Genomic DNA, 10,701 nt, shown 5'->3' with positions numbered 1-10,701 from the left:
AGCACTTAAGACAATTTTTGAAAGGTGTAGAGAGTTTGGGATATCTCTTAATCTCAAGAAATGTGTTTTTGCAGTTCATGAAGGTAGATCGCTTGGTTATGTGGTGTCTAAGCAGGGTATCACCATAGATCCTGAAAGGATAACAAAAATCTTGGCTCTTCCTTTGCTAGCACACAAGAAAGGATTACAAAGTTTTATTGGCCGAATAAACTTTGTTAGAAGGTTTATTCCAGATATAGCAGACTTGTTGAGCCCACTGACAACCATGTTGCGAAAAAATATACCTTTTCACTGGACTAAAGAGGGGAAGAGGAGTTTCGAGCTGATCAAGGAGGCACTTGCAGCAGCGCCTACACTTGTAAATCCTAATTTTTCTAAGGATTCTGTCTTATATGCCTATGTGGATATCGACTCTATCTCAAAAATGTTAGTGCAACACAATGATGAAGGTCTAGAATAGCCGGTGGCATTCTTTAGTCAAGGTCTTAAGGACTACGAGCTCAGGTATTCATTTGTAGAAAATCATGTGCTTGTTGTTATAAGAAGTTTAAAAAAGTTTAAGCACATGTTGTCAAATAATAAGATCGTCTTAATGGTCACTCATCCAAGCATCAAGGAATTCCTTTTAAGTAAGGATTTAAATGATAAGAGAGCTGGTTGGGTGACTAAGGTGATGGAATACGATATGGAGATTAAGGTCACCAAACTAATTAGGGGAAAAGGGTTATGTGAGCAGTTGGCTGATGCTGTAAGTAGCAAAGAAGGAGTTGAGCATGTTGTTGTTCTAGTTATTCAGGATGATGAACAAACTTTTTTAGATTATGTCATTGATTGGGTGCAGCAAATGACACATTTTCTACAAACTAGTGAATGCCTGTAGGATTTAGACAAGGCTAAGAGGAGGTATTTATGTTTGCATTCTATTCCTTATGTTTTACTGAATGAGGTTTTGTTTAGGAAAGATGTCAATGGGATGTTATTACAGTGCATTCACTCTGATCAAGTGGAAAGAATCTTAAAAGAGTTTCACGATGGAGATTTGGGAGGTCATTTTGCCCCAAGAACAACTGCATGGAAAATCATGCGTGCTGGTTATTATTGGCCAGAATTGTTTAAAGACTGTTATGCCTGGTCAAAAAAGTGTGTGAAGTGTGCACCCTTTGCAGGCAAGGAGAAACTCTCAGCCATGCCTTTACAACCAGTCCAAGTAAGCCAGCCTTTCATGAAGTGGGGTCTTGATTTCATAGGACCTATTAATCCGCCATCTAGTGCTAGTCACAAGTGGGTGCTTATAGCAACATATTACTTTACAAGGTGGACAGAGGTAGTTGCCTTAAGGCACTCAAATGAATCTGTTGTTCTAAGTTTTTACAAGGATATAGTTACCAGATTGGTATCCCAGAATCTATAATATCTGACAATGCGCTGGCATTTGTTGGTTTTAAAATAACGGATTGGGTTGTCAAGCATGGTATCTACTTGAGTACATCTTCAAACTACTACCCCCAGGGGAATGGTTTGGTAGAAATTACAAATAAGAACTTAATAAGGATCCTTAAGAGGATAATGGAAGAAAATCAGAGAGCTTGGCACTCTGATTTAAAGACTGCATTATGGGCAAACCGTGTAACTCCTAAGCGGTCAATTAGTAATTATCCATATATGCTGGTATATGGAAAAGAAGCGAGGTTACCCTTATCAATTGAGCTCCCAGCTCTTGATATTATGCATCAGTTACAAATGTTGGATGAGGAGGACCCTATGGCAGTCAAGTATGTTGAATTAATGGAGCTGGATGAAGTTGGAAGAAAGGCTATGCAAACTTTGGAGTATCAACAACTACAAACTAAAAGAACATTTGATAGGAAGTCTACTCCTAAGGTTTTCAAAGAGGGAGATGTTGTACTAAAGTGGGATGTGCTGAAAAGAAAGCCGGGCAAACATTCAAAGTTTGACAACTTTTGGAGCGAGCCTTATATTATCTCAGAACGTAAACAACATAACGCTTTTCAACTGTCAAGGTTGGATGGCAACATGGAGCGAATCCCAATGAATGGGATTCACCTCAAGAATTGTTTCTGAGGTAGGATCTATCCTTGTATATAATAGTTTAGTTGTTTGAGATTTTCCCTAAGTGTTCTTCCAGCACATGCTTGTTTTAGTTTAGTGTGTTCCTGCTTTCAATAAAGAGTTTCCAAGTTGCTGCATAGCTAGGCAGAGCAAAATAGTGCCACATCCATGCAAATGCCATAACCACATACCCATGCTTACATATATGCATGTGCATAATATCCCCAAGTCTGACAATCATTAAATTTTCCATGTACAAATCCAAATGCACACATCTAAACATGGATACCAAGCTACAAAACCTACATAAACCCAGCACTACTCTAATTTGCCTACCTATGTCATTTTTTGTGGTTCAGCTATATGAGAATACACAATCATTCCTTTTAGCTCAGTGTCACAAACATAACTTACAATGATGAAGAATTCCTTCTCCACCATTGCAAGCAATACCAATAACACTGAGCTAAAAGCAACAATCACCTATTCTCATATACCCGAATTGACTCTATTGCCCAATGGACTGATTAGTAAGGCTACTGGTTTTGATGTCTAGTAGGCAGACATATAGCAGATGTCGCCAAGATTGTTACTAAATTTTGCACACTTATAAAAAAATTTGAATTGAGGGCAAGTAATCAATAGTGCATAGATGTTATTCATTGTGTACCAAAAGAGTATAAATGTCCTTGTATTTTCATTCCTTGAAATACAACTGATACTTACATAAAGTGAAATGAATATGAAAATGCTCAAAATGGAAATCTCACACAAGCTATGAGTCTGACTACTACTTCTACATATATTGAAAATAAGAAAAATACAACACAAGGAAGTAGAGTCAGGGGTAACCAGTCATTGCCTTTCAGCCTTTGACTGGTTATGTGTCCATTGTTGCCACTCCTAGTCCAGCTCTTGATCTGATGGCTTTGTGATATTCCTCCCCCTGCATGGGAAAAAATAGGGTTAGATCTTAATGATCTAAGCAATGACTAGTTATTACCAACTATGTACCCACACATGCTATATATTTCCTATTATGAATACATATAAAAACAACAGAGATGAATAATAGCAGGAAAGAAATCAGAAATTCAGAAAGGAGAAGCAGTGCTACAGAGTTGTAAAAATATCACAAGAATTTTAGGCTAGAGATGCTATCATAAATTTACATATTGTTGTAGCGTACCTACAAGGAATGATTTAAATATTACTGTTTAAAACAAGATACAGTGCATTGGCCAAGTGTTATTCATATGATGGATTGAAAAAAAAAAAGGAAATCAAATATAGGGTCACAGAGGGTAGTTTGTGAGTGTCACAAGCCCATGCTCGAACCTCATAAGACATGCAACAGAATAGAAAAGACGAACAGACTAAAAAATCTGTATTAAGAAGCCTTGGATTTCCAAAAAATATGGATTAAGACTCTATATGGTGCAATGACCCTAAAAGATGCTCCAAAAAAAAACTCAAGCAATAAATCCATTTGGAAGCATCTATAATCTATCAAGTTACTTATGAACATGTGCAACAGGAGAATGGAAAATTCAAGTTCCAAAGTTCATTTTGACATCAACAAAACCTTTGTGTAAGATGACAAATGTTGAAGCATATCCATTGGCAAGGAAAAAATGCAGAGGTAGGGTGGGATGAACAACAAATAAATGATGCCAGCGAAGCAAAGAATTCATCCAAATGCAGATGAGAGTATAAAAGATCGACATAATGATAGATTTGTCTACGGTCTTAATGCAACCACAAATTATTTTAATGAAAAGAAAAGAGCCAGTTTATAACTGTAAACAAAGACTATAATTGGAAGACGTGCTTCCTTTTCTCAAAATGAATGACAAGAAAATTTTAACAGAGGAGTTGGGAAGCAAGGACTGCAGATTGATTCATCAGAACAAAGGAAGGTGCTGGTCTTACTACAGTAACAAGAAGAAATATGTTTCAACATAATTCCAAACTGTATCAGTTCACAAAATTTTTAGTATCAGTATGCGAATTTTAGAGGAACATATGCATAGGTATCAAATGTGTTACTCTCTTAGCAAGAGGCCAACAGAATTCGAACAAATTTCAAGAGCATATATCTATTCTAATATGTTATAGCAAAGCCAATTATACCTCTTTTGATATTACAGTGTGCATTCTAGATTTATAAAATCATAGGTCTGAAATTCAAAATGAAAAACAATCAATGGAGTGCCAATTAAATAAATCGGCTTTCCAGAGGATAAAGCTAAAGCTTCCACCATATAATCATAATCAACTTGGAACCAGCAGAGGCAAAACGTGTAGAGTCAGGAAGCAAATTTTGGAGACCAGAAAAGGCATCAAGGGTTTCAAAGTTTTATTACTATTAAACATTGAAGCCTGCGAGTGTAACAACGAGCTCTCTAATGGCGGCCAAAAAATCTATAGCATGAGATTTAAATCAAAAATGTGGATCTTGATCTTGTACCAAATGCAAAAGAGATGCTCATTCGGATGCAATGCATGAAGCAAGATATGACAGAGATGAGGAAAAAGAGTAGGTTGTTGTAATTAAATGTTTGGGAAAAAGGTGGTTAGTAAGTCCAGACTCGTTTTCAGCAAGAGGATCCTCAATAGAAAAGGTGACTTCTTTTATAACCAACAGATGCATAAGACACTTAGCAACATCCTTCAATTCAGCATATATCCTAAGAAACCCGACAACAAGCAATGGGAAATCTCCATAAAAAAGGAAAATGTAGAAAATGTTTTCAATTTTTAAGCAATGGCAAAGCAAACAATACTTACTGAAGTGTTTTTTATGCCACGAGTTGGGTGTCTGGTGTTTAAATATAGCAGAGATAAAGCAAAGATTCAAATGCCCAGTGAAGAAGACAGAAGACCCACAGGAAAAAGCAAATTTCGTCTTGAACAACGCCAAATAACCAGTCGGTGGCTTCAAGAGGGTTTTTTTTTTTTGCATGCCAGGATTTGAGATATGTCAATCGTCCTCCAAAAGCAACAAGATATATAGCAAAAGCACAACTCCTAGCAAGAAAATAGCAGGTCTAAGCTTCATGGTGGCTAGGGTTTCCAAATAGCCCTGCCATGTTTTATCTTTGCTCTCTCATGCATTCGAAATGACCAATTTCACCCTTGACTTCCTTTTTATCAAATCCTAAGTTGCATTTGATAGAATTTCGGGTCCATGCATGTATGTAGTCATTTTTCTTTGCAAGCTTGGCACCCATTTTTGGGTCTTATGTTTTAACATAACTTTTCACCTTTGCTCAATACTTAGGTTATTTTTATTTGCAATGATAATGTTTTGATTCTTTTTAAAAGATTTATTAAATACTTTTCTTTGTAAATATAATAATTTATTATAGTGTAATTCATTCTTATTATTTTAGTAAATACCAATTATTTTAATAAAATATTGAGTGATTAAATGATATCACTCAATATTTTATATAAAATGATTAATACTTATTAAAAAAAAAGAACAAACTATATTACAATAAATTACTATTTAATAAATATTAAATGCCTTATATTTTGTTACAAAATATAAATTATTTAATAACTATTATTGTGCAAAGAAATAACTATTTATTTTTCTTTTAAAGGGTTAAGAGAAATTATTTCGCAGATCATTATAACTAAATATTGAGTCATGAGTTTATGGGAATTGGAGGCAAGAGGAGTTATTGTATTCTTGAGACTTTTGGAGGCTTGCCAAGAGATGTGACTGCAGTTATGAGGGGTAGTTGATGATATTATCAGACCATGCCTTTTGGGCTATTTTGTATCCATTTTTCAGGTCTTTTCAAGGTCTCAAGTTTGGCCTTTGGGGTTGAATCTGACCCAGCATTTATGACTTTCTAAATGCAATTGGGTAAAATGTGCATAAGTATGAGTTTTCAACTAATTGTAAGTGGGTTCTAGTTTTATGCAGAGACAGATTTTTGAAGTGATTTCTTGAGGTCCTTCATGGTGGTCACTTGCAGATTGCCTGTAACTCAGTTTTGAGAAGTGTTATTATGTTGTTTCCTTTGAAGCTGGAATAAAGAACAGTTTGGAAACCATTATTGGGTTCTTTTGTTGCATGTGAGTTCTTTCTGTTTTTGATGTTAGTTCTTTTTGTGATTCATTCCTGAATCCTTCAAGTTAATGTCACATTTTTAGCATCTACAAAAGAGTATTTGCTACCCATATAGGTTGTGAGTTGTGATCTAAATTTTCATATTAGTTGCTAATTGTGAATGTTTCTTATTCCTATTAGCAATTGAATTGGGGTCAATCTTCCTCATGTTCTATTTGGGTATTTTGATATCAATATTGTGCCTACGTTGAACTGGTCTTTAGTAAAGTTTCATTGTGCCTTAACAGTATCGTTTCTCATCTTTATATTTTGGTGTATCACCCTTAGGATTTGAAATTTTATTTTCTATTATCCTTCTTCCCTTTTCCTCCTTAAAAAGAATCATTTTCAGGCAGTACAAAGTGATTTACCAGATAGGAAGCCAACCTAGAATTCAGAGATTCATTCCAACCATAGTTTACCCACAACCTTGGAATGTTTCAATGTTTCTCCAAAAGGTTAAGTTTTTCTGCAAACTTAACAGGGTGCATTTTTGGTAGATAACATGAATTGCATTGTCATCCTCTTGAACTTCAACTTCAGGTTTTGGTTGCTCAAACTCGGTAGGCATTGGCTCGATAGCTTCAAAATGTGACCCGGGTCCTTGAGACTCTGGTTGAACTTCTTGCAACTCAGTGATTGAGGAAGACTCGAGAGTAGGAGTCTCCTAATTGATAGATGTGTCTAGCAATGTATCAGGTTCAATGCAAACAAATCTCCTATAACCTTTTGGTTCCTTTTTGCTTTCTTCTTTAGTCCTTTCTACAAACTCATCAACTTTCACATGTGCACTTTCTATGATTTTATGAGTAGACAAATTCAAACATATATATGCCTTACTCTTGCAAGAATATCCTAAAAATATTCCTTCATCACCTCTCACATCAAATTTGCCTTTTCTAGATTCTTTCAAGATATAACATTTACTTCCAAATACTTTTAGGTAACTTACATTAGGTTTATAGCCATACCATAACTCATAGGGAGTTTTAAATGAGTCCTTCTTCAATTGTACTTAGTTTAAGGTATGAACTATAGTGCTAATAGCTTCCTTCTAGTATTTGATAGCAATGTTCTTTTTAATCATTAAAGTCCTTGCACAATCCATGATAGATCTATTCCTCCTTTCAGCTATTCCATTCTGCTCAGGAGTTTTATGGGTTGATACCTATCTTTTGATTCATCTTTTAATGCAAAAGTTATTGAATTCATTGGAGATAAATTCACCACCTCTATCTGGCCTTAAGCATTTTAGTCTTTTTCCTATTTCCTTCTCTACTCTTGCGAAATACCATTTGAATTTCTCAAATGCTTCTTACTTCTCTCTTAGATACATAATAGTCATCATTCTAGAGTAGTCATCAACAAAAAGAATGAAGAACTTTTCTCCACTATAGCTCTCAATTCTAATATGTCCACACAAATTAGTATGCACAATTTCCAAAATATCTTCAAACTGATAGTTTTTACTTTTAAATCTAGTCTTTCTCATTTTGCCAATCTGACAATTCTTGCGTAGACCAACATTAGGTTTCTTCAAACTAGGAATGCCTCTTACTTTCCTGAATTTACTTATTTTCACCATGTTATCAAAATTTACATGACATAACCTTATGTGCCATAACCAACTTTCTTCAACTTGAGCAATAAAACATTAGCACTCACCAAGATCAAGATAAAACAAGTTACCTTTTGTCTGTTTGCCTAATCCAATCAATTTTCCTTTGTCATCCAATAGTCTTGCCTTGCCATGCATGAATTCCACCTTGAATCCAATGTTGATTAGGTGTGCCACACTCAATAGATTGTGTTTTAGTCCTTCAACCCAGTAGGCATTATCACATACAAGTTCTTTGGTTAATGAGATTCAACCTCTCCCTTTTATGCAACAAAGTTCATTGTTTCCAAATCTTACACTACCACCATCATAATCTTCAAAGTGTTCAAACTTTGTTTTGTCACAAGTCATATGATGTGAACATCCACTGTCTATGATCCATGTATCATTTTTGCTCACATGAGAGATAAGTGCCATCTTATCTTCTTCATCATCATTAGATCCATCTTTTCATAGCAATGTAAACTATTTCATCTTCACTATTATCAAAATCCTTAGCCATAAAACATGGTTTCTTACCTTTGTCTTTGAGTGATTTGAAATCCTTCTTGCCATTACACTTGTGACCTTTCTTCTCATCCTTGCTAGCTTTGTTTGGGCACCTGGCTGCAATATGACCAATTTCTTCACATGAAAAATAGATTAGGGGAAATTTACCTTTGTATTTTCCTCTATCTCTAGAATATTTCCTTGTAAGTAGAGCTTCAACAAATTCAAGACCACTATCAGAACTTTCCTCTGATTCTTTTTCACTTTCTAACTGAGTGTCCTTTATTTTCTTGCCTTTTTCCTTAAGTGAAAGCTTAGCCTCAAATGCAGATTCAATATTCTTGGAAGCTAGAACATATTTTTCATAGTCATCTAGCTCAAAGGCTGTCAATCTTCCTACCAAGGTATCCAAAGTTATCTTATGATTTGTCTCACATCTTCTTTCTTGAATTGCAGATACTCTAATTGCATAAATGGGTAGCAATGTTCTGAGAACTTTACTTACAATAGTTTCTTCCTTGATCTTTCCTCTAGAAGCTTTGATTGCCCTAACACTTGCTTTAATCCTTTCAACATATTTGGCAATGTTTTCATCCTCTCTCATTCTCATATGATCAAATTGTCCTTTGAGGCTTTCTGCTTTGGCTCTCCCCACATTGTCATCACCACCATAGATGTCTTTTAGCTTGTTCCACATTTCAAAGGCAATTTTGCAGTCATTGATATCATCAAATTCCTCATAGCTTAGAGCAGATGCAATGTCTATCATCATGGTGTTATGAGTCTTTTTCTCATCAATGTCACCAACAAATAATGTACCAGAAGGAGTTGTGTATTCTTCATCAACGTATCTCAATTTGAATCACCAATGGAAGCCATATGAAGTCTCATGAGACCTTGCCATGCTAAAAATTTATCTCTATTAAGCCTTGGAATTTCTCTCTTGTAAGACATCTTGATATGTAGCTTAGGTCTTTGAAACCCTTCTTGCAAGCACCAAAAGCTCTGATACCAATTGTTGGAAATGTAGATGGAGTAACTAAAGGGGGGGGGGAGGTGGGGTGGGGGGGCGAGGGGGGTGAATCAGTTACCACAAAAAGAAATCCACAGATCCCTTAGATGTCTGATAAAACTATATATTGTTGTCACTCAGTAAACATACAAAAAATGTTGTAACTCAGTAGATGCAGTGTATGTTATACTTTAACAGATGTTAAACATTCACAGTGATTAACATGCAAGCACAAAAGAAATAACATGAACACATGAGACACCAGATTTAACGTGGAAACCCAATATGGGAAAAACCACCAAGTAACTAGCTATTGATTTTCACTCTTCTGAAGTGAGCCCTATTAGGAGCCAACCTAGGTTAAAGGTTACAAAACACACTGTTAGGTGTGACCTTGTTAAAGGATTTAATCACCCTATTAGGAGTGGCCTTGCACAAGGTCTTTAGAATAATTCAATGGAACTGTCACCTTGTTAGAGGATTTACAACTGGCTATTAAAACAACTCTACTAAGAGATTTTGGAATCACTACTACAATGGTAAGAAAGTAACAATGAAATGACCTGAATGAGATGCAACTGAATTGCTGATTATAGATCTTTATTCTTCTTCACACTAGATCCTTCCTGATCAAATATAACTTTGCTGCTCCTCAAGGATATCTGATCCTTCAAATTCGCTCACACTTTCTTCTTCAAACAATCAATAAACTTGCATATTCACTCATACACTTGCATACTCACTCATACACTTTAGAATCTCAACTTGACCTTATATTTATACTATACAAATTATCAAGTCAGTTCAATTACAACTTACAATGACCAATGAATATTACCACAATCGGCTAGAATCAATACTTCAAATAATTAAACTTCATTTCTCAAATTAACAAAATCCTTCATTGGCCAACCCTGCTCGGTAAACACTGATCCTGAAATGATTTCTTGTGTTGACCAATAGAAGCTTGGTTAACACTGCGAAATTTGCAAAATCCTTTGGCAATTGAGTGAACTCGATGAACACTAACTTCTAACTAACTTTCCTTCGTTAACCATGAGAACTCGGTTAACACTGCTTTCAGCCACAATTTCCTTCGACGCCCGAGTGAGCTTGGTAGACACTGTCTACATAGAGTAATTTCCAAGAATGCTTAGTAGACAAGGAAAATTGCCTTGCTAACCAAGTGAGCTTGGTAAGAACTATCTGCCAACTAATATGACATTTGTGTAACATCAAAGACAACACACAATTAGATAATTGTATCCAACAACTACCATGGGTGTATGCACACAAAAGTTTTTTATTATCTTAAAGTGTCAATGAAAAACCTCTTGAATGACTATCTTTTTAAAGATTTAAGAAGGTCGTGGAAAGAAAATAGTG

Source organism: Cupressus sempervirens, chromosome 4 (genome assembly GCF_028749045.1).
Source record: "Cupressus sempervirens isolate cs-2001-9-10 chromosome 4, ASM2874904v1, whole genome shotgun sequence".
NCBI lineage: Eukaryota > Viridiplantae > Streptophyta > Pinopsida > Cupressales > Cupressaceae > Cupressus > Cupressus sempervirens.
This window is presented reverse-complemented; position numbering follows the sequence as displayed.